The following is a 24,568-nucleotide window of genomic DNA, read 5'->3' on the forward strand; positions in this document are numbered from 1 at the left end:
CGGGTCAGGGAAGACGAACAACAGACCTGTATTGTGAAGACGTTTGCACACTGTAGTAGCTGAGATTCTTGTTCCTGTTGCCACTAAATGATCTTCCATGAGCTGAGGCACTCCTCCTTCGGGCCGAAAGAGCTAAATAACGGTTTCCCGCAGGTGTTGTAACTCTAGGCCTGCCTGGAACTTATGTTCTAGACACAAAATCCTCGGATTCAAACTGATTCCATAGTCGTCGGACCACACTACGAGAGATATTGAGACGTTCAGCTGCATCAGCTCGTGACATACCCACTTCCAACCATCCGATCGCCCGCCTCCTCAACGAATCGGGCAAACTTCTCGTAGACGTTAATAGACTGTCCTGGATATTGTCTACGAAACTCTAATAACAACTGAAGATGAACAAAAATGAACTCGTGAACAAAAATTGCGATTCTTGTATTTTTCCCCCAACTCCTATATAAGTATTCATTTTTATAGAATAAAAGTGATAGCTATTGTTTTTGCAAATATTTTCTTAAACTTCGTTACTGTCATGCGTATGAACTATGAATTTAACGTTCCTGACATTTTTATAATGGTGATCTTTCAAAAACATGCTGCTCGTTAACTTTTGGAGGGCAGTGTACTTTGTGATATTGCTGTTGAATTGAACTTTATGTGATTTAAGTGCGAAGAACATGATAGTAGTTAATAAAGGTAACACACAAAACATTAAAAAAAAGTCCCTTTGGGCGTAATATAAAATCTGAAAGTTTGCGGATTAATAAAAATTATTTAAATGTTTTGAAAGTTTTCATAATAATTTTTAGAGAATTAAACTGTAATTTGAAATTTGCAAATCGGAGTTTTTTTAACACTTTCAAGGTAACGAGAAAATCTGAAGTTAAAGAAATTGTTAGGAAACCAATTTTTAAAATTTTAAATTACAAAAATAGGCAGAAATAAAGCGTGTTTCATAAAATTAGTTTTTTAATATATTTTATTTCATAACCAGGTTCTAAACGTCGAACACACAATGAGAATAATAAACTCCCGTATTTGATAATATTAAATAAAGTTTATAGATATCACTCGAAAAATGGAAAATAAATTCCAATGTGAGTGTAAAATTTACCTAGTTTGCTTTAACTTAATGATAGTAATTTTTATTTTATAATTCCGTATAGTCATCTTTAAAGTTCCCTCATCTTTAAATAAGAGGTGTCTATCATCCTTAATTCGCTTTATTTATTTCTCTACAACGGAACGTATGTCAATAGACATGGATAAAATGCTCTGTTGGCAGTAAAGCAAAATTTCCATTCGTGATGTATGACTGTAATAACACATACCGATGAATTTGCAATTTGGGAAAAAGAATTTACTTCGCGTATTATGAAATTGACATTTTTCGAACATTTCAGCGTATGCAATTTCAAGCCTACTTCGTAGCCGAAATAAGAGCTTTGAAAATTTTAAACAAAGTCTTTTATTCTAAAGAAGTGTGTTATAAACCTGAATCAGTGCTTTCAGAAAATCTTGCTTTAAAATGCATAACTGCTCACTAACGAAAATTTCCAGTTGGAAGTGTTTATAAAATCACATAAATGCATTTTTATTTTTTAATTTTGCATAATAATTCATTTGCTGCATAAACAGAACTGATCTAAAAAAAATGTTTCTGAGGGGAGGAAGCGTTATTTTTGTTTACTGTAAGCAGATTTTAGGAGCATTTCTGAAATAGCTTGAGATTGAAAGCACAGAAATTCAAAAGAGAAGCTTTTAATTAAAAACTATTTTTCTTTGACTCGTAGAGTTATTATGGTTAAGTAGGAGAAAACTGTGCAGTGCCATCGCCGGGCCTCGAACCTTGAACCTCTCGAATACGCTTTCGAGTATGCTTCCAATTACACCGCGAAAAAACGCAGAAAGGAGGGAGAAAACACCTTATATACTTCCCCTTTTAAAAGGCGACTGGGGATGTGGAGACCCAATCGCCAAATCTTGGTGGTAACGATTTATCTTCTACCACTTTTTAATTCGGGCGCCACTTGTAAAATTTGCAGAATCATTTGATTTTTTTGGGGGGGGGGCGGAAGCAGGAAACATGAAAAATGTGCAGTGCTCTGTCCGGGACTGAAACCCTGGACGAATACGAATACGCGTCAAGTATGCTTCCTGTTACACCACGAAGGAATGCGAAAAGGAGGGAGAAAATGCCTTAAGATAATGCCATTATTAAGCTTAGATTTATGAATGAACATAAGAGATGAATTCATCAGAGTATTTTGAACTTTTGAGATGGGTATTCCATTATCTGGAAATTTTCAGGGTGAAAAACATGAGGCTGCCATTTCTTCTGCTAATTTTCCTGTCTTCCGATAAATCATCAGGTCTCTTATCTGAATTTAGATCCTTTCTTTCTAATGCAACTCTAAAAAAAAATCGAGGATCACTATTTGCTAAAGGAAAAGGAAGTGCTGTGAAAGCAATTTTGGTATCGTAAAGAAGTAAGATAGGAGCAGTGATTTTTTAATGAAACTTATATTGTGAAAATCTTATTCTGCTTTTCCCTGATTCCTCCGACATATGACTTTCTATGTAATTTTATAATTAACTTTATTTGCTTTGAAACCGTACAGAGATTTGTAGAAGTTTTTATGAAGATTTGCCTATAATTAAATTACTAAATATTTATATTTAATTTTCCTTTAAATGGTATTTTGCTGAGTTTCTTCACACAATTTTTTACACATTAATTATTAATTTATTTTTATCGTGTTAAAACTACTTAAAAAATAAAAGATTTTCTTCCTTTCTCGGGGCTTGCTTTTTTCATCTGGGAAGATATTTTATTCGATAGATGTTATGTGGGTAAAATACCTCACATCCAGCAACCTCGCTTATTTGCACATTCCATTTTATTTTAATCTTAATTATTAAACAGTAAGATATTGCGATGCAATGTTCATCAAACTACCTTACTTAAAGGTACTATTTTTACGAGACTTTGTTACGTAGAATAGGAAATTTTGTCCTTCAAAAATAATATGTCTGTGTCTACTACAATAAAATTCACGTTTATTGTAAATTTGCTAATTCGTATTGTCTTTAAATATTGTCGTTTCTTGTTTCCCCTTTTACGAAGCGATGTAAAACTTAAGGTAAATTTTCACGTGACAACCAATAATCTATCAGTGTTTCAGATGAAATATTTCCAAATCTTGATGAATGCTTTTACATGAAATAAACTAAACTAAACTAAGTAGAATAGTATGTTGATCGTACATTGACATCATAGAATTAAAGTAGTAAAAAAATGGTAATTTGAAAATCTTATTTTAAGTTTTTGCATTTTATAATTTGAAGTTTTTTGAGCTTTTTTCTGAGATTAGATCGATGTTTTCAGTATGTTAGTGCAATAGAAAAAAAAATTATTTTATCAGTGTACTTATTTATTTTTTCTTCTCTTTCACTCTCACGTGTAAAAAAGAGGGCTATCTGTTATTTATTATGCTTTCATAAACCGGAGACTCTTTTTTAGGGTTTCGATAATTTAGATTTCTCTCAGTAAAACTGAAGAATTTTTCAGAGAATACAAAGATATAAATAGTGCAATTTCAATAACGTTATGGAACCCAAGAATTTTAAGAAAAATGTTTCGAAGTACAAGACACATTCCTTAAAAATGTGAGTAAAATTTATAAACTTTATTTTCATGAATTACAATTTAATTTTCCTCTCTTATATAATCCAGTCATTGCTGTGGGGTGCCCCTGAATTAAAAAAAATCGAATTCAAATTAATATATACAGTATATGTAATGATTGTGTTATATGTCTATGTCCTATAGTCGATTGCTTACGTACAGAGGAGTATCTGTGCTGTTTCTCAGATATTAATGCGCGGCAGCGCGCGCGTACATCTGAGAGGATCTTAAGTATACTTTAAACACTCTTGCTAAATTTTCGAGAAAGTTTAATTATTATTAAGTAAGTCCACATTCTTTAAAACATGAAATGATTCTTTTTTAAAAAACATGTTAACGTTCGAATGCTTTTCGTCGTATAAAATAGCTGGTATTAAGGTCATAAATGTCATCCGCTTTATCTTAACCACAAGGTCACATGATTTCGCAACTTGTTTATCTTTCTACTTTTTTGATAGCGGCCTTACCATTACAACTAGAAAAATAAGAACACATTGCATATCGTTGTTTTAAGGATAGGTGTAAGAATGCGGGATAGAAAAACAATATACTTTTTCCCATTGGCTACAATATATCCTAAAAAAGTGTTTTAATATAAATTTGATAGAAAATATTGATTTAATTTTTCTCTTAAAATGTTATATTTTAATGCAGCTTTGCATTAATTAGTATTAACTACGTACGCATTGAAAAATTTCTGCGCTGTTTTCGAACCTGTGTTCAAACTCATTGTGTGTAATTTACGTTGGTAAATAGATATGGCCTTGAAATAAGATTAAACAAAGCAGATTTAAAAAGATTTTAAAAATTCGTGACACGTCCAACTCGAGTCTTATTCCAAACAAATTTCATATATATATATATATAAAAAAGAGAGATAGAGAGAAAAGAAAGAAAAAGAAAAAAATTCGCGTTCAAAATAGGACGTGTACCAAGGTGGCCGTATTTCGAAGCGATTGTGCACCAAGATACCACTGTATTTTCCGCTGTGTCTGATTGTACAAATAATAAAATTCTGAGAATTTTAGTTTGTTCATCAAAAGAAAAAATATACGAAAAATCATTTCAACATGAAATTTTAAAAAATCTAAATAAAATTTTTGAAAATTGTCTTCGTAACACTATATAGTCATCCTCAGTGACTATATAGTGAGTGTGTAGTGACTATATAGTGAGTAGTAGACTATATAGTGAGTGTGTAGGCAAAATGTGAACTCGATGGCTAATTAGGAAATAATTTTAAATTGAATGGGAAAATTTGATCCATAGTGTCAAATAGCATAAGCGAATTTTTTTAAAAAAATCTAGTTAAAAAAAAGTTCTAGAAAGTTGGCTAATTGATAGTTTTTTAAATCATTTTCGTTTTAAAAGAGAGTGAACATTTTCGCTTACAACCTTTAAAAATTTAAAATCTTTATAAGAGGTACGTTTTTGGATATTAGAATTTAAAATCTCATAAAGGAATATAATATTACGTACCAAGATAAAATTAAGAAAGTCAGCTCTTAAAATGAAATTCTGAAAGTATATATAAACTTGTTAAGTGAAAAAATTAAAAATGACTTGTAGATGTTATTATGAAGCAATAGTATCATAATCTTGAAACTATGTCTCCCGACAAGGTCGAAGGAAGAAGCGATTTCTGTCTCACATTGTAGCATATTCCTTTTTAAAAAAAATGTAGGAAATCGTTTAATTAATATTTTTATTATATTTCTTTTTTTTTTTTTTCTTCAACAAAGAGTGACGCGTTTGTTTTATAATGTGTGAAAAGATGAACATTTTTTTAATAAAGGACATTTTAGAGAAAATGCGTCATTACTTTTCAGACAACCTAATAATATATCGCCTAAAATTTTTGGACATATTTTAAGATGCAGGCATATATACTTTCTTAAAGACGTCCAAAAAAAATATTCTAGGCTGTATATATACGGCCTTGCGGGTCAGATGGTTAATTCGCATGACGATAGTCGTGAAACTTACTATTCGTCACATGTTGCTCGCTGTCCCGATCTCTCTCTTACATTATATTCCCTCCTATACGTTACTTCTTTCTTGTCTCGCGCCAGTTGTCTCATTCATCCATTCAGTCGAGTCACAAATTGTGGAATAAGCGCCTGTTTCATTTGTTTTGTTGTGTAAATGCATAGTTTAATTTGTGGTCACAAATTTTTATCAATATGAGTAAACTAAAATCTGTTATTTGCATTCCATTAATACATAATAGTTTTTTTTTTAATCAAAAGGTTTTTCTTGTTATATTTATACTACGGATGCTATAAATAAAATAGTTTCGTAATAACCCTCTGATAGGTCATGCCGTATTCGGGATTGGAACTTCAGATCTAACGATTACTAGGCGGACGTACTATTAGGTATACCACGAGAGCGCGTTCGATGATTCATTATACGTTTAATTTTCTGAACGGTAAAGATCTAATTTCGTAAATTGATAATAGTAGATATTATTTTAGATATAATTTCATATATTTTCTTTTGCTATATTTCATATATTTTCTAATTTTTCTAAACGTTTGGAATGGCAAACGTAAAAGCGATGTTAAAGTTATTTGCTGGACTAATCTGAAGCAATCGGAGTACATGTCACCTTTATCCTGTTCAGCACTCAAGGATAGAATACAACCAAAATACTTGCTGTCTTTTTTGTACACTGTTTTCTGTTCCTCTACAGTTTCAAATTTCTTTCAGTAACAATTAAAAAAATAATAAAAAAACAAAATCTGAAATGTTTCAGATTTTAAATTACGTCCAAAGGGGCGTTTTTTAACATTTTGTGTGTTACCTTTCTTTATTAAATATCATGTTCCTCGCACTTAAACCATAAGATCCAGTGCAACAGCAATATCGCAAAATAGTTTTAAAACTAGCATATCTTTAGAATTTCCGATACAGAGACTCACGCGCTGGAGATAAAAATGTTTTTTCTGCACAACGTTGCCATTGCTCGCTTTGAAATCCTTGAGTTTGTTAATCAAAAATTCGTCAAAGTTTTAAAAAATAGGAAATCGATCATAAAACAAATTTCAAATTTCAAATTTGGTCTTCCGCATGCTCATATTCGTTGGAGGATTACGTTATTCAAAATTCGATGACTCTATGTACCGTTGTTTTATCACAATACGAGAAATATACATACATTTATGCAGATTTTTCATTATTTAATTTCTTCAAATATAATGCAGGACTCTAACATTTTGTGGCAACAGTTTGAAAAGTGAACCGACATTTATGAGTCCGACGCAAAATGCCAAAACGAAACTAATAGTCCTTCGGGATTCAAATCCATTTGGACTAACAATAAAAAAACAAGAGGAGAAGAAGAGAGAAAGAAAATTAGAAGGGACTCAAATTTTAACATCGCACCAGAGTATTTGTTAAGTTTTCATACTGTCGCTGAACTCGCAGTTTACAATCTGATCTTGGGCTCTGTCTTACTAACTTAACATCTTTTTATCCGTTTAATATCAAACATCGCTTTCTTTGCAATTCACGCACGCATAAAATTCAGCAGCAAAATCACAGAATTTTTGGAAACAGCGTATGTTTAGAATTTTCGATACACTGTTAAGAGTTGGCATACATTTTTCAACTTTGACTGTCTGTTCTCAGCTCATCATATTAGTATTCGGTTTTCTTTGTAAGATGACTTATAAAACTTTAGTCTTTTTATTATTAACTTACTATGTTTTTATATATATTTATTAAATATCACGCTGTTCGCACTTGCACCACCTAAAATTCAACAGCGAATTCACAAAATATTAAAAAAAAATTTATCTTCAGAATTCCCGTTAAAGTGTTAAGTATTGCCATACGTTTTTTTTTATATATTCGCCTTTTTATTGTTTTTTAAATATTTTTTAACTATCCGCTTGCGCGACCAGCCGCTTAAAATAATTATCATAAAAAAGGAAAATTTTATATAATTATTTAATGATTCCATCTGCTTTAATTTTATAGAAATGTTTAATATTTCTAATTAGACAGCTCAGAATTTTAATAGCTGTTTATTTAAATCAAACATATTAAAAAGCAGAAAAAATATTTTTAAGACCTGTGTTTGTTGCTTTTAATTGCTTAGCCTATTACTCAATAAACATCCAGATTAAATTTGAAAATTAAATATCTTAAGCTTTATTGAATGGCAACACGCTGACGCGGGGAAGCTAAGGGTGTTTTATTTCCGGCAGGGACAATACATTGCTTTCAAATAGCGAAGTTTTCCATTAAAAACTGAAAGATAAGTATCTTCCATTTTGCCGAAAGGCAACAGTCTGTCCCGCTGGAGATAAAAATGTTCTATTTCAAACAATATTGCTACTGCTCGCTTTCAAATCGCAATATTTGTTAATAAAAAATTCGTTAAATTTCTCCAAAATATGAAATAAATCAAAAGCAAATTCGAAAGTCCTGCTTCGAGATGCACATGTTCAGGCGGAGGACTACATGTGTGCAAAATTGGGTGGCTCTAAAGTACCGTCGTTTTTTTTCATAATGAGAGGAATATGTAATGTATATATGCAGACAACTTGTTCATTATTTAATTTCTTTAAAAATAATGCATGGTGATAACATTTGGTGGCAACAATCTGAAAAGTGTTACAAACACAAAAGTGATTTATGGAAAGAAAAGTAAAGTTCGGTACTAATAACACCTCTTGTGCTAAAAAGAAAATCCGAAGACAATCAGATTTTAATGTCGAACCAAAAGTTTTGTTAACGTTTTTTATACTTTCGCTGAGCTCCCAGTTTACCAAATTCCTCTCGATCTCTTCCCTAACACATTTTTATTGTTTTTATTTTTTAACTTTGTTATTAAACATCACTTTTTTCGCAACTTAATCATAAAAATTTTTAAAGTAGCATATTTTTAGAATTCCCAGTGCAGTGTTAAGTGTTGCCATTAATTTTCTTTCAGTCTGTTCTCAGTTCATCATAGTAATGTTCAGTTTTCTTACTAAGATGGATGACTTACACACTCGTACACATAGAGGGGGGGGGGAAGCTGAAATTCTAGAAAAATTCCTGTTCATCTGTTAGATATATTTAATGAATCTTAAAATATCGGAAGTACTTTCTTATGCCAAAATTCTCTTTCAAAACACGAGAGCGTGGAGCTTTTGAAATACCTGCAAACAATTCAAAATTCTTGCAAGTTAAAACACATTCAGAAACGGTAAGCGCTTCCGTCTGGCAGACAGAAAGGACTCCATATGAATGCTAAACAACTAGGGCCGCAACTCTACACCGTCCTGCATTTTCCTGGAATTCTTAGTACACAGCGAGCTTTTGCAGCTTCGCCACATTAAGCCAACAAAGGTACGTGGAATCTTGAAGAGCTTTCTGTCTCGCTTATATCATTCATCGGCCATAGAATCGACATAATGCAATTGCATCATTGGCCGGACCTTCCCTGTTTCAAATTGTTACCGGACTCTGTTTACCTCCCTAAGACAATAACCTCTTAGATGCCTCGGATTCCCTACAATGCCTCCATCTCATCTGAAAGCAGGACATTCTGGAGTCCAACAATGGCTGGACTTGAACTCATTGGAAACCTACTTAACGGATTAAAATGCAAAGCTCTATTTACTCAGATGTTTAAGCTCGGGTGAGTGTAGGCGAGTCTGGCTCTTTCGGAGTGAGCTTAGTTAGGCACTATAATTAATGTCTCGGGCCGGGGATTCGAGAAGCGGCTAATCTGCAGCAGCCCAAAGAGGTCAGAAAGTGGGACTTGGAAGATGCTATCTCTTCGCCCGGGCTTCGTTGTGTCCGGCTCCGATTGGGAGTCTTTAGGATCATTCATTGTCTTCAGCTTACGGTCACAGTTACAAACGGGCGGGAAGGAAAGTTATAATAAATTTTCCCGCCGTATCAACAAAAGCGAATATTTCCATTACTCGAATCGAAATTGCGACAGGGAAGTGTTTGTTGTCATCAGAAGGAAATTTGCGTAAGAAATAAAATGAAGTAAATACGTTTGGTGGTTGTTCTCTTCGTGATAAAGTTATCATCCTCTATTTAGAGTTTCTCGTTTTTAAATTAGCATGAAATTAAATAAATGGGAATGCTGCGATTTAATTTAGATTTTGATGAAAAGGGAAACTGAGTCTTATTCTGAAGTTAAGAGCTGAAACAAATTTCAATTTTGCCTTTTATTATAGTTGTTTACATCGTAATTTATGAAAATAACAAGTCATTCCGAACCCATTTACGGATCCATTACCACTTTCCTTTCCTTTTCTTCTTTTTTATTACTAAAAAAATTATTATTAAAGTTTTAAAGTTATTATTAAATATTATTATTAAATTATTTAACAATAATATTATTATATAATTATTATAATAATAAGCAATACTAACAGTTCTGTCTTTCTTTGACGATTTGGACCAAATAGATAAACGCGTGCATGACTTTTATTTCATTGTTTATGGAGTGCTTTGATTAGCAAGCAACTGTCCTTTCCCTTTTATCTTCTGACACTATATATGACAATATCCAATGGTATAGTATTTTTTTAATTTCTCTGAATTTTCTAAAACGTAATTCCTATTGAGAATTAGGCTAAAATCATTAGAATTCCTTATTTTCATATATGACAGAAAAAGGTCACTGCAAATGTACTTTTAACAGTGTTAAACAATTAACATTAACAAACAACAATAATATAAACAAACAATATTAACAGTGTTAAACAATTTACAATTTGTTTAACTCTGTTAATGTTATACTCTGTATAAATTTTTAGCCCAAAGGGCGTTAGCCCAGAAGGGCTCTTAATTTCAAAACGGCATTTTGCGTGGATTCACTTTTCAAACTGTTGCCACCAAGTATTATCGCTCTGCATTATATTTAAAGAAATTAAATAATGAAGAATATGTATGAATGTTTCTCGCATTGTGAAAAAACAACTGTAGTCATCAAATTTTGAATAACGTAGCTCTCCAACCGAATATGGACGCTTGGAAGCCCGAATTTTGAATTTTGAATTTGTTTTATTATATATTTAAAATTTTGTAAAACTTTAACAACATTTTGAATAACAAACTCACACGATTTAAAAGCGAGCAATGGCAACATTGTAGAGAAAAAGAACATTTGTATCTCCGAACGAGACTGTGTATCGGAAATTCTAAAGGTATGCTGTTTTTAAATATTTTGTGACATTGCTGTTGAACTAAATTTCATGTGTTTTAAGTGAGAAGAACATGATAGTTAATCAATAAAGGTAATACACAAAATGCTAAAAAAACGCCCTTTTGGGCATAATATAAATTTCGTAAGCTTTCAGATTTTATTAAAAATATTTTCAGTAATGATAATTGTAATATATAGTGCGGTTATTTTTTGTTTAACTTAGTTTATGCATGCTATATTAATGTCGCATTATGCGTAGTAAATTATTATTATTAATTATTATAAAGTTATTACGTAATATACTTCGTCTTTCTCCACGACATATCGCCGAAAGCAGAACACGCTGCAAAATTTTCTATAAGAAACAATTATTCGACTACAAATGGAAAAATTGTCACAATAGATAAGCCTTGGGTGTATTTCAATAAATGCAATAAAAATAAATCCATTTACTGTCATCAAAGAGGAGAAAATATCTTAAAACACAGTTCGAAGAATCTAAAGAAAGGTTTTCAAAGGGATTTATGATTTTTGCTGGTTTTTCATATAACGGCAAATAAGAAATAAAGAGAGTGTAGAAAAATAACTCCACATGATTATGAGGAACGTATTTTATACCTAGTTTCAAATATAAAATACTTTCTCTTTACCCACAGTGCCATCAATTAGTTGAACTGGATCAAGACAAAGCAAGCAACCATATGTCAAAATCCACTGTTAATTTCCTGGAAAAACTGGAACAAGAAACAGGTATCAAGGCCATACCTTCACTCATGTTCCTACTAAATCTGATGTATCACTCATCAATTTTTATGCTTTTGGACTTTTAATAAGAGGATTGCCCAAACGTCGACCTAAAACTTTCTTGGAAAGTTGTTGAAGAGGAATAGGATAAAAGAACTCTTTGGACGCTACAGAAGGCTTTATTTTCATTGTCTTGAAAATTACGATGTAGAAATAAGAATAAGGGTTATAAAATAAAACATTTAAAACACAAAACTTTAGGTAAAATAGTTTTGAAATACAATCAAACTCATCTAAAAAATGGGCGAACAGCCTACGTAAAACATTACACTACCCGTCGAACTCTGTTACTTAATAAAATAGAGACATTGTGATTATTTCAAATACGATTGTAACATGTCTCTTACGCAGTCAAAGCCCACACAATAAATGCCTAAGATAAATAATAAAAAGATAAGTAATAGTAAGATAAATATCTAAGATAATGCCTCACTCTATAAATGCATAAGATCTGTTTCTTTCATTTAATTTCAAATGATAAATCGCGAGCATTAATGAACGCTTAGTATTTAAAGTAATTACATGAACAGCGGTAGTTATTTTTGTATTTTAAATATAAGATGCTGAAAGAAATTTATTAGCAGAGCATTTTTCAACTTTAAGAAACAACTTTCTAAGCAGACTTATTTGGCTAGTGAGGCTATGAATTAAATATTATGAATAAGAGTTAGAAGTGTATTTAATTTTGTTGCGTAGTATTTCGCTCGTAACTTCATTATCTAAAGATATTTAAAAATATATTTAAATAAATACAAGATTTACGAAATCTAAACAAAGTTTTCTTATTTTTGATTATGAATGCATGTATTACGTCTTCCCATCATTTAGGATAATGATCAGTACTTCTAAATGGAACCGTTTTTGCTTTGATTTTATTTGTTTGATCATTTATTTGAGGTGTTCTGTTCTTTCTTTTTTGATTTAGTTATTCTTTCGTACACACATCAAAGAAATTACAAAAATAGTGAAAGAATGAAATTTAGTAAATCGCTTAACGTACAGAGGAAAGAGATGAACAGATATTAATATGTAGCCTTAATACCAAACGAGAATGCAATAAGAAGCTTCACCAGAGCAGTCTGTTGTCAGGTTTAAGTTGTTTCGTTACAATGGAATTTATACATTAAATCCTGTATGTTGTTTTCTTTCCTGTTATACAGTTAGTTTATAGTTCTGACAGTTTATGGATAAAAAATTATGTATTTATTCATAAACTGTGATAATCGATATTTTTTATCCATAAGCTGTTATGAACAGACGGATGCAAAAATTCCAACGTAATAGGCTCAACAATATTATTTTTAGACGAAAAGGGACATTAATCCGGAATGGGATATTAGTCTCGAAACGGCATTTTGCACTGAATCACTACAAATGGCGTATCACTTTTCAAGCTGTTGCCACCAAGTATTATCGCCTTGTATTATCTTTAAAAAAATTAAATAATGAAGAATCTGCATGTTTCTCACACTGTGAAAAATCAGCGGTACCTAAGAGCAATCAGATTTTGATTAACGTAACGCTTTCGTCCGAGCATGGGCACTTGGAAGCCCGAATTTTAAATTTGTTTCATATTTTGTAAAACTTTAATGTATGTTTGATAAACTTCAACGATTTCAAAGCGGGCAATGGCAGTACTGTACAAAAAGAAAAAAAAAATATCTCCTGCGCGCGAGACTGTTTGTTGGAATTTCTAAGGATAGATTGCTTTTAAATATTTTGTGATTTTTGCATATGAATCGAATTTTATGAGGCGTAAGCGCCAAGAACGTGATATTTAATAAATTAAGTGAACACACAAAACTTTACCAATAAAAAGACAAAAAAAAAAGTTTTTTGAAGCCATCTTAGTATGAAAACTGAACATTGATACGAAGAACTGAGAAAAGACTGAAAAAAGCAGAAAAATGTATGCCAAACTTAATGGTGCAATCGAGAATTCTAAACATATGCTGCTTTTAAAATTTTTGTAATTTTGCTGTTGATTTGTATATGGCGTAAGTGCGAAGAAAACGATGCTTGATAATAAAGCTAAAAGGACGAGGGGAAAAAAAGGTTATTAGGAGTCAGTGTAACAAAAGACTAGTAGACTGAGAGCTCAACGAGAGCATAAGAAATCTTAACAAACCCTTTTGGGAGACCGTTAAAATCTGAAATCTTCGAGATTTTTTTTCTCTGCATTACTGAGATAGAAACTTGAGACAATTATTCTGAGCAGAAACTCACATTAAGTATTTATATAATGGCATTTGGTTGAATAAAAAATACAAAGAGCAAATTAATATATCCTCTTCAGATTTAATTAACGATAATTGTGTGCTTGAGAAGTATCCAAATAGCTTCACTGCTGTTATCGTAATTTCTGACTCGGCTATTAATTCTTGTCTCCTTTGATCAAAACACAATCCAATTATTACCTCCAATTATTATCAAACTTATATTCATTTCTAAGAAGTCTTACATTTGCTTCCTTTATATTTCTCGTTATAACCTCAGAATTAATGTTTCCGATTTCAATCTCGTATTAATAATTATTGAAGATTTAGTCTGGTTCTTGACACCAACCATCTACATGCGTTCATAAGCGTAAGAAAGAACTTGACGGGAAGAAGGAAGAACTTGATATATCTAAGTAATCCTACGGATTGGCGATAGGTAAGTTTCTTGTAAGTTGTTCATTTTTCGTGTTGCTCAAGATATAAGGTATTTCTCCCGCCTTCTTAGTGAACCTTCGTGGTGTAGTACGCACGCTGAGCACGTAATTGAGAGGTCCGCAGTTCGATTCCCGGCGAAAGCATTGCATGTTTTTCATTTCTCCTGCTTCCAAAAAATCCTAATGTCTCTACAAAGATATCTTCCATCAGACCGTTTTGATGCTTTCAGAATTTTGGAAGCTTTTTCGATTGCTGAGTATAAAACTTCTCTGCAGTGAGAAACGCATCTTTTTGACGACTTTTCGAACAAAAAATCTTTGATTATATAATATAAGCAACCAATTCATAATAGCATGCGGATGCGCTCGTTTTACAGAACGTTGATCAGGCTTAGCATTTTCAGTGCGGATCATTGAAACATTTTTTGGGGGGAACTACTGTTTTTAATTGAATAATCATCTGAAAACTAAGTTGCAGCTTTTTCAGTCATAGTTAACCGATAATAAATATTAGAAAAATAGTGCCAAACGACTGGTTAAGTACTTTTGTTAAACTGGTACTAGAACCTTATCAGCGTTGCTTAGCGGAAAAGAACGTTTAGAAGGTGACGATACTGCGAAATAAAAAAATGGATTAATGCAACATGATTTTTTTTCATTTCCCCCACCCCTCTCTTTACATCCCTTCCACACCACCAATGTTTCGCAACAGGCAAGTCAGATAGGCAGCGATAAAACGTCTTTTCCTGTCAGAATCGTTTAACGCCGTTAGATTTTCCGCTTCTTGACTCTCAGAAAGCTGTGCTAGCGATCTGTCCCCACCCTCACCGAACAGGGAAGGCAAAAAAAAAACAAGCAAATTAAGGATAGGGAGAGAAAGATTTTCCCCACTCCCGGGGGTTTTAATGTTTTATTTCATTTTTTTTAATCTGTGAAATCATTAGACGTATCGTTAATCACGCGCACTGACCCGAACCGACTGTGTCTTATCCAATTTTTTATTTCACTTCTGCGTTTTTCCTTTCTTTCTCTCTATTTTTTTTTCACTTTTCGCCGCCTTACCCTGGGGCTGTTAAAGGAAGGGTTGATAACGCAGGGAATTAGTCCCCCTTCCCACCATAAGAATTAATCTATCCCCACCCTGCTGTGGTTTTATACAACTAATTGGCAGACGAGTGTCTTATTGTTACCTTTTTTTTTTTTTTTTTTTTTTTTTTTTTGTTTTCGGTCATTAACGTCACCTCTTTTGTGAAAAGTGAACGAATATTCGCGATTTTTTTTTCTTCCGTGTCATTTCCTTTTAATTTTCTGTAGTCTTTATTTTAAGAGTCTATTAAAATGTTTGGTAAAATTTATGGTAGTGTGTGTCACAGAATCTTGAAATTTTTTTTCATATACTGTGCGTATTCTCTGAATTTCTTATTGTTTGGCACTTTATTATAATTTGGAATAAATAAAAAACTTTCTGTGTTTTAGCATAATTAACGAATTAATTTTTAGGTATGCAAAGAAAGTTTTCTTTTTAAGCTATTTGGAATTGTTTAAGTGTATTGTTCTTTTTAAGTTATTAAGAAACTGTCAGTCATGAAAAATGTTTTTGAGGAGTGTTTTAGAACTTCGTTTTGTTCTGTATTCGAAATTTACCACAAAGAAAGCCGCATCGATTCTGAAATGTTTCTGTTATTATATAATTCATGAAAGCATCCAGTCGAATTTTGTAACTTCAGTCAGAATTTTAAAATCCTTTCACTGTCGAAATTTGCAATTCGTGGGAAATCCTTATGATTCAAATATTGGTATTTTTCTCCTGGAAAGTCTATCGTTTCTTAAACGTTAAGCCTATTAAAGAAGTTATTTAGAGGAAATGAAAATGAAACGTCGTAAAGAGGACTTAAGAAACTTATTAGCTTGTTTTATTTATTTATTTATTTTTATTTATTTTATATTTTTTTAATATTTTTTAGGGATGTGTGCTTTTAGATTTGCATGTGTTTAAGAAGCGTTTTGACTTTTTTTTAATAAACTATGATATTAGTGCTTATGTTTTCAAAAAATTCTGTCCAAAACATAGCTACATAATGTTCCTGTGTCTCATTCGATTTCGTCATTAGCTAATCTCCTGATAACAATTAACAAATGAATGACTGAAACACAGAAAATTAGACGATTTCAGTCAGTAATTAACATTTAGGACTTCGCATGCTATTATTTAAGCCTAATCTCCTTATTTATGAATCTTGAAGATGATGCGGGATTTTCCATAATGAGAAATTTTGTGCGAGATCCAAATTTCTTCCGAAATGTTCACTATCATTTGGAATATTTGCAACTGTAGACTTATCTTTCTACTCTTAACAGTCATTCACTGCTCGGAGTGCGTGTCTATGGCATATGTGCCCGAAAAGAGTTTATCCATTGTGTGGCCATATTCGAATTCCGCGGTTATGAATGAGACCAACTTAAAGTGAAAGTATCGGTATCTTTGTCTCTTTTGAAGTGTCACGCGTTCGCTGGATGACCTTTCCATTTCTAAATGATCTGCCGCCGACTGAATCTCCAGCATTGCGATAAACGAGGTCAAAAGCTTTGACCATTGTGCTTGGGGACAAACGCTAAATTGTCCCTTCTTCCCCCTTTGTAGTTGTGCAGAAATTATCGCGGCGTTAACGGCGATTGATCCAATGTCTAGCACAAAAGGACCTTGCAGAAGAATAAGTCTGTTTCGCGTAAAAGTACCATCACCGAACAGATTCATAAATTCATTTCTCCCAAATCTTTCATCTGGCGCTCGACTCATACAAAAGCCCATCTCGTGTCTAACCAATCTGACCTGAATGGAATCGTTTAGGTTATTTTGTACATAAACGATGCATGCGATACACTCGCTTTTATTTCGGTTGGCGTATGGTCCGAGACAAAGGTGGGAAACGACCATAGACGATGAGGACGTAATCGGTAACTTTATCAATGCCTGTCTTTAAACTGGGATAAGGTTTGTTACAATACGCGAATTCCAAAGTTATTCAATCCCAATGTTCCCTAAAATTGTTTCTCCCGAAAAGTTATTTGAGGTTAGAATATACTGCTGGAATATGTGCAATTTATGTATTCAAAGAGCCCATTCTTCTTACATTCAATGGTCTATTTTTTTATTTATTTATTGCAAATATTTTTAAATAGTGGAAGAAACACATGATCAAAATTAGGGGGGTGAGATTAAAAAAAGGACTTAACTGTGATTTTGGTTTATTGTATAATTGAAATATTCTGAATATCCGTTTGGCTGTAATACATTTTTCGATGAAAATGATGTTTTGAAGTTCGTCTTTTGTGCGCAGGCTAATATCTAAAAAAATATGTTAAGATAATTTACTAGTTATTTCTTTTATGTTAAAAGAATTATATTAAATATTATTTCAAAGTACAGCATTTAGACCAGTTATTATTCTTGTTCAACACTTCAACCTGACATATATATACTTCAGACTATCTCATTTATAGGGCCGCCTTTCTGACGGCCATTTCCATTTACCTCCAGATTTTTTAGGTAGTTCTGTCACCTAACTGCTGTTTTGTTCTTTGCCTGTTAAAGATTTATTACTATGTTACGAAAATGAAACAGGTTTCTTCAGTGTGTGTTTTTTAAAAATGAATTAAGATATAAAGCGGTATTTATTTTTGTTTAAATGTGGAGAAAATATCTTTGGCCTAAATAGCATCCCAAAAGTACCTTTTTTTCTAACTTTGTGTTAATATACTTAAGACAAATGAACTTTTATTGCATTCTGTACATTCGTTTGATTAGAAAAATTCGGCATGGGTATTATAATTTTAATTATCTTCTGTGAAATCTTTTTTTCGTGTACTCAAAACAGCCAGTGCACGGTATCTTCTTAACTTAAGGTACTATCTTTTGATCAGATGTAGTCTCATGAAATGCTTTTCCACATTAAGGAACTTGCGTACAACTGCAAATCTATTGTCTGCGCCGCTGCCGCGATTGAAGTCATGCCGAAATTAAATATTCCCTCTCTCACGCGCTTCGAAATAAAACAAATGTGCTTGATAAAGCTCACGCATGCTGTCTTTAAGGAGAATTCGAATACTTTTGACCGTAAATTTTGCCTTCCGCTAACAAACGATATTTGCTCTGTGTTGTTGTTGGATCTGCTTCGAAAACCCCTCCTCTTCCCTCGCCGATTTATCGAAACGCCTCTTGTAGAAATGTGTGTTTAGGTGAGAAAAGAAGAGCTTTTATAAGGACGCTGCAAAGACAAGGCTGCGAGCGAAAATGGTATTGTGGGTTAAAGAATGAAAGAGTTGTCATGTTCTGATTAGTTTATGAAACTGGTGATAGGATATGTTTTTCTGCTGTTTCAAATTTGAGAAAATGTTGATAACCTAACAAAGAAGAAACAAAAATGAAACTAATGTCTAGGACTCGAACTCTGTGACTACTACTGTATGAATGACGTTGGTTGTTCTCATCTTACGTATGTTATGCATCCTTCAAACATTTCCACGCTATTAAATATTTGCGTGTTTTTTGGTCAAACTTCTGGTAGGAACTACACTGTCAAACCGGACAAACCGTTAATATCTTCGTGCTGTTTATCTTTTAAATATATTACGTATGTAAAAAGATGTTGAATTTAGTACCTGCTTTTTTTGATGAATAGACACTGATGCTGACCGGTGTCATTATGAAGTGTAGTTTGACCACGGTAAAGTTAGCTATAAGTTAAATTTATATTTTGCCTAAGAAACATCTCTAAGTTAATCTTATTTTTTTTAGAAAGAAAAGGAAATCATCTACCGAAAATATTTTCTAACTTCGCCTGAGCGATATAATACAAGAAAAATTTCGAGCCAATCGGTAATAGCTTATCAGTTTGCAATAGCTATCAGTTTGCAATATCCATAGATTAAAATATTTCTTTGAATACATGAGGAATTATGCATATTATGCGTATTATTTATTATATTTACGGTATTACTTTTTATTCAATGCAATTATGCAGTTTTTATTCAAATTCAAAGGTTTTTTTTTTTAATATTTTGTTCAATTTTCCAATTCTAAATTCTTTCCCGCAGCTTAAATTTGCAGTTCAATGTATGCAATTATATGCAAAGGTGTATGGGGCATAAAAATTCTTATTTATCTTTCAGATTATAACAGCATATATTTTTTGCCTGTCATCAGAAAAACTGAGTCATTTATTTTAACTTTTAACAATATTTTTACATATTTCAACTTATACTGTTTTATGATAAAAAAAAATCGAAAAAATAAACACTTGGGTTTCTCAAATGACTTGATGTTTTAACCTTAAACGGACTTTCAAAATGATTTTGACTGGACTGAAAAAGAATCCATATATTAGTTATTAACTAAAACTAAAGGAGAATATTTTATTTTCAATACGTAGCATATTTTTGGGATTAATAAGCTCTTTCAGTTAATTTTAAATAAAAAACTTCTTTAATTGAGGAACGGCATAACAGTTTTTTTTTTTTACATTTATTTTAATTGAGTTATCTGTTTATCGAAACCTGTTTAAAACTGTGCCAAATTATCTGTTATTTTCAACTGGAAATAACCCAAATTATTTTCAAGTGTTTAATTGGATTTAAAAAGATCAAACTGCTAATATTTTTATTATATTTTGTTGCAGTGCCTAGTTATTTTTAATGTTAGAAAAATAATTGATTTCTTTTGACTTGACATATATTCTTAACTAAAGCTTCAGGTTTGGAAGAAGAGTTTGTAAAATTCAAATCGTACCCATGTACTGACCCTTTCCTGAGATGTATATATATTTTAAAATGCTGTTGTATCGGATAAATTAGACTATTAATTGTGAAAAAAGTTGATAAATCAGTCACCAAAAAGGGGAAAAGGTCTGTTCATTAAAGAGGACAGAATATTGTATTTTAGAAGAAGACGAGGGGAAAATATTTGAAAATGAATTACTGAGTTTCTATAAAGGTTTAAAAAAAAATCTATCAACGCTTTACTGTATCAGCTTTGTCAACACTTTTCTCAGTAGAAACGAACGAAAACGGGTATGTTATCTTTTTATTGCTCTTGATATGAAAAAATATGTCACAAGTTCGTCTTCGTTAAGTTTTTACACTTTTGCATAAACCGCGTCATTTATTAGTGTATATTATTGTCATTATTTATTATTTAAGGTTTTTAGACTGTTTTTAGCTTCCTAGTATTGCATTTGGTAGTATAAGTAATTCAACGGGGAAAATTATCGATTCATAAATTCATTTTTAATTAAATGTGTTCCTGTTTCTTCCGATTAAGAACTATTGTAATAAAAACAGAGATGACTTTTTTGGAAATAATGAGTGGCAATTTTAAATAATTAATTATTGCTAATAGTTAACTAATTAATCAATTATTTCAAAGTCATTTGATAGGATGTTTTTCTAAAGGAAGAGATAACTCTGAAGTATTTTCTAATGGATATTGGCTCTCGCATTTGTCATATACTCAGAAAAAACTATAAAATCCTTGTTTACGCCCTTTTAGTCTTTGGGAACCAAGACCGAGAAGAGTTGATTAAAACATCCGCTAGCAAGAGAAAGTGAATTATATGGAATATAAGTTATTTTGGTGCGTTATACAAAAAGGTTGAGAAGATTTATCATATTTAACTGGTGAATTCTTGTGTATTTCAAATATAAACCATCGTAGCACAGATTTTTGGAGAATGTGTAGTAAAAGAAGTTTTGTAGCGGAAAACTGCATTTAAGAACAAAATATTAAACAGCAGCGTAAGGTAAATCTTCGTTAATACTACATCCAAAGTGTGGGATTCTGATGCTGTGAGAGCTCCATCAGGTTTCGCAGAGTTTATGGATGTTCATCTCAGAATATGCAGTAACTGCTCTATAATTTTAATCTACACACATATGAACTTTTATCCTTAATGCTATAAATTGCAATTAATGTATTTCATTAGATGTAATCTATAATTAGTGTAATCTGGAAGTTGTTTTTTCAAACGAAGACACGTGCAGAATTCGCGTTATTTGGAACAATTGCTTTAAGAGATTACTTCTAAATTTTTGTGAACTGCATTTTAAAGAGATGAGAAGATTCGACAAAGAGTACTTCGTATAATCTTTCAAGACGTTTTAGGTACAGCAATACAAGAAAATTCGATGACGTACTTTTTTATTTAACCTGCAGATTCAGAGAGTGCATTATCAAATTTTGACGACAACTATGATGAGATCACTTAATTATAAAGGTATTTTTAATTTATATCCTTGGTAATTATAAAGGTAGGCATAAAGGTATTTTTAATACGTTTCTAAAATATATCTTTTGATAGGATAAATGCGTATAAGTGAACGTAAAAAAGACACATTTCTTCGAGGTAACATATAATTTTTCTTCTTTCAAAGTCTTCAGAAGTATTATTAAATAAAACGTTGTCCTGCCATATTTTAAATATTATTCTATATACTTTCTTATATGAAAAAGCGTAAGGTTTTATTTTGAGCTTAATTAAGCAGATAATTTTCTAAATTCATGTGTTATTTCTGTTCACATTTTCAAAATCATATCACTTCTTTTAGGGGCAGATTAAGCCGCTGCAATAGAAGAAAGGCGCGTGGTAAGTTAGGAGTTAGCATACTTTAGAAGTGTTATTTAAAGATTATCATTTCACATGAATTCTTGACCAGTATGCTGTTAAGTGAAACTTTGAGCATATCTGGGTAAGAATGGGAGGCAAAGGGCATAGTTTATATATACAGAAACATATATATACTAGTTTATAATATGTCTAGTTTATTGACTATATAATATGTCTAATCTATAGACTATATAATATGTCTAGTTTATAGACTTATAATATTATATACTAGTTTATAGACTAGCTGTACAGAAACATAATATATGTTTCTGTACAGCTATTATTACAGAAACATAATATATGTTTCTGTATAGCTAGTCTGTTATATTCACTACTAGTGGCTGTTACTCTAAGTCAGCCGCAACTCTTCCTAGAATTTTGTTTAAGGGGCTTGAATTCCTAAGATTCTGCTTACCAACTATTTTTTCATTCGGCAGCTAGAATCGCACGAGATTCAAAAGTCCGTTATTATTCACTTTAGCGAGAAAATTGCATTCTGTATCTAAAAGTCCGTTTAGGAATGTGTTTTTCACTCCTGTTTTATTAAAACTCATTTCTAGGAAACGTTGCAGCAGCTTTTCTTAAGTCCATTAGTTCCGTTTGTGAACAAAATTTTACAAAACATTTGCTGACACATTAAATAAGTGATAAATAATCACAATATAAATTTAAGACAAATTAACCATATTCAATGTAGAAATTATTGTTGAAATTTAAGATGCCAAATATCCCTTCAGATTAGAGAGGCTGGCGATGTGTAAAATTGTCCAATCAATTGGTTGGCGACAAGTTTCTACATAAGTATTTGTTATCTACAAGTAACAGGAGTTTGTGCTTAAATTCATGTCCATGACTGCTTAATTATTACTCATTAAATGCTTTTTACTTTTGCTTCATTGTACGCTTATTTAACGAATTCGAGATAAAATGATAATTTTTCTTAATAGCTTAAGTTTTGAAAATACAGACCGAAGCTGAAATTAGATTTCACAAATGCATTTTTATCTTCTCTCTCCCTTTTGGAACAGAGCTGTACTTTTTTAACCGGGCGCTGCTTTTGGAATTATATTTTAAAGCCGCATATATATTTTTCGTTATTCAGTAATTCCCTTTGGTGTAAAAAACAGTTAATTACTTTAGATTTGTTTTCCGGAATAAGTCATTTAGAAGGAGCAATAAAAATTTAAAGCCGTCTTTCTCAGGCTTGCTATCTCAGAGAAGTATCTGAAAAATTTTCAGCCCTCAAGAAACTTGAAGAAGCTCCTACTTAATCAGGCCGCAGTGCCTTTTTTAATACTCATTTGAAAAACTGCTTAGGGTACAAATCTTCGCTTCCAGTAGAAATTATCCGAATCTGGTCATCAACTTCGGTAGCTTGGCATAGCTGCCTAGAGGTCTTGAGTTTAAGGATTACCCAAGCTCAGATTTTTATAACGATACGTAAATGTTAGATGAAGTTATAATAGAATAAAAACTGCCAGCGCACCGTTTTGTAGATTGGGAGTGATATTTTTATATGTTATGTCCTCTTTTTTGGGGGGAAGAGGAGGCATTTTAACCGCTGTTTCTTTGTGTGGGATTTCTCCTGTTTCATAATAGATCTATTAGTCATTAATTGACGTCGAAGACACTTCTGCTCGTGTACTTCCTAGTATATCTAATTCTTTTCTTTTTCCTATTTTTGCTAAATAAGCTTGAGAGTTCTTTGACAGGATTGTAACATACTAATGAAGCTAAAGGAGGAATGCTATATTTAACTTCAGTTTTAAATATTTAAATCTATAGTTAACTGTAATATTTCAAGTATGTAAATCAACTTAATTTATCTTCTGGTTATTAGCTTGTCAACAGTGGCGGCCATGTTGAAAATTGATCACAGACAATACAAAAACATACAAGTCATGTATCCTTAACGAAACATGAAATAAAATCTTTTCACTATAATAGTTGCGAAAACTAAAAATGTCATAATTAACACTAATAATAAATGAATATATTAATACTGACGTAATCCGGATGTCACTTTCATCAGCTTTGTAAAAGTATGCTAATTGCATATCAGTGCAGAATTTTCGGAGTTTCTCCACCAACCAACACCGCATGGTGAGCGCCGCCGAGAAGTTGGTGTAGCCTGCAGATAAAAGTGAATGCAGATTCTCTGTTTCCACGTTGTATGGGGTTATCCAGACTTTTGGAAGCATCAGTTGTTCAACTTTTCAAGGCAGTTTTTTCTCAGTATGATTTGTGTACACTAATAATACCAGAAATCAGTGATCGCAGAAAGTACTCTCAAGGGGTTGATGGTAAAGGAAGAGGAGAGGGTGATCCTCGGACCACTCCCCGGGATGTTCTGTCTCAAACTTGTGGGGTTGCAAACTTGGGGTGGAAAGTTTAACAGTTAGCTAGGTTCAGCAATACCTCAATTACCTGTGGTACTACGGAGGTGCTAGCCTAGCTTCTACCTGTACATGTCTAGCCACTCGTGGTGTTAGATAAAACGTTTTCGAGAAACGAGTTTCTTGTCTTACCACTGGATGGTTCTTAGCTGATACAATCTCGCCGGAACCGATACCCCGGCCTAAGTGCCACGACATTTGCGACTG

The 24,568-nt window shown here is 32.2% G+C and overlaps 1 protein-coding gene across 3 annotated transcripts in view; it reads left to right on the plus strand.

Moving 5' to 3' along the window:
* Positions 1-24,568, plus strand: part of pros (homeobox protein prospero) — a 281,310-nt gene that overhangs the window by 110,538 nt on the left and 146,204 nt on the right. The window contains exon 4 of one of the 3 annotated variants that reach the window (XM_035364780.2): positions 21,907-21,944. The exons of the other annotated variants lie outside the window; for them this stretch is intronic. The gene's annotated coding sequence lies outside the window, so the exon portion shown is untranslated. The remainder of the gene's footprint in view (positions 1-21,906; positions 21,945-24,568) is intronic. 3 annotated transcript variants of the gene reach the window in all.

The sequence above is a fragment of the Stegodyphus dumicola genome, chromosome 12 (genome assembly GCF_044657685.1).
Source record: "Stegodyphus dumicola isolate Sdum_Otavi_A_Nest chromosome 12, ASM4465768v1".
Classification (NCBI taxonomy): domain Eukaryota; kingdom Metazoa; phylum Arthropoda; class Arachnida; order Araneae; family Eresidae; genus Stegodyphus; species Stegodyphus dumicola.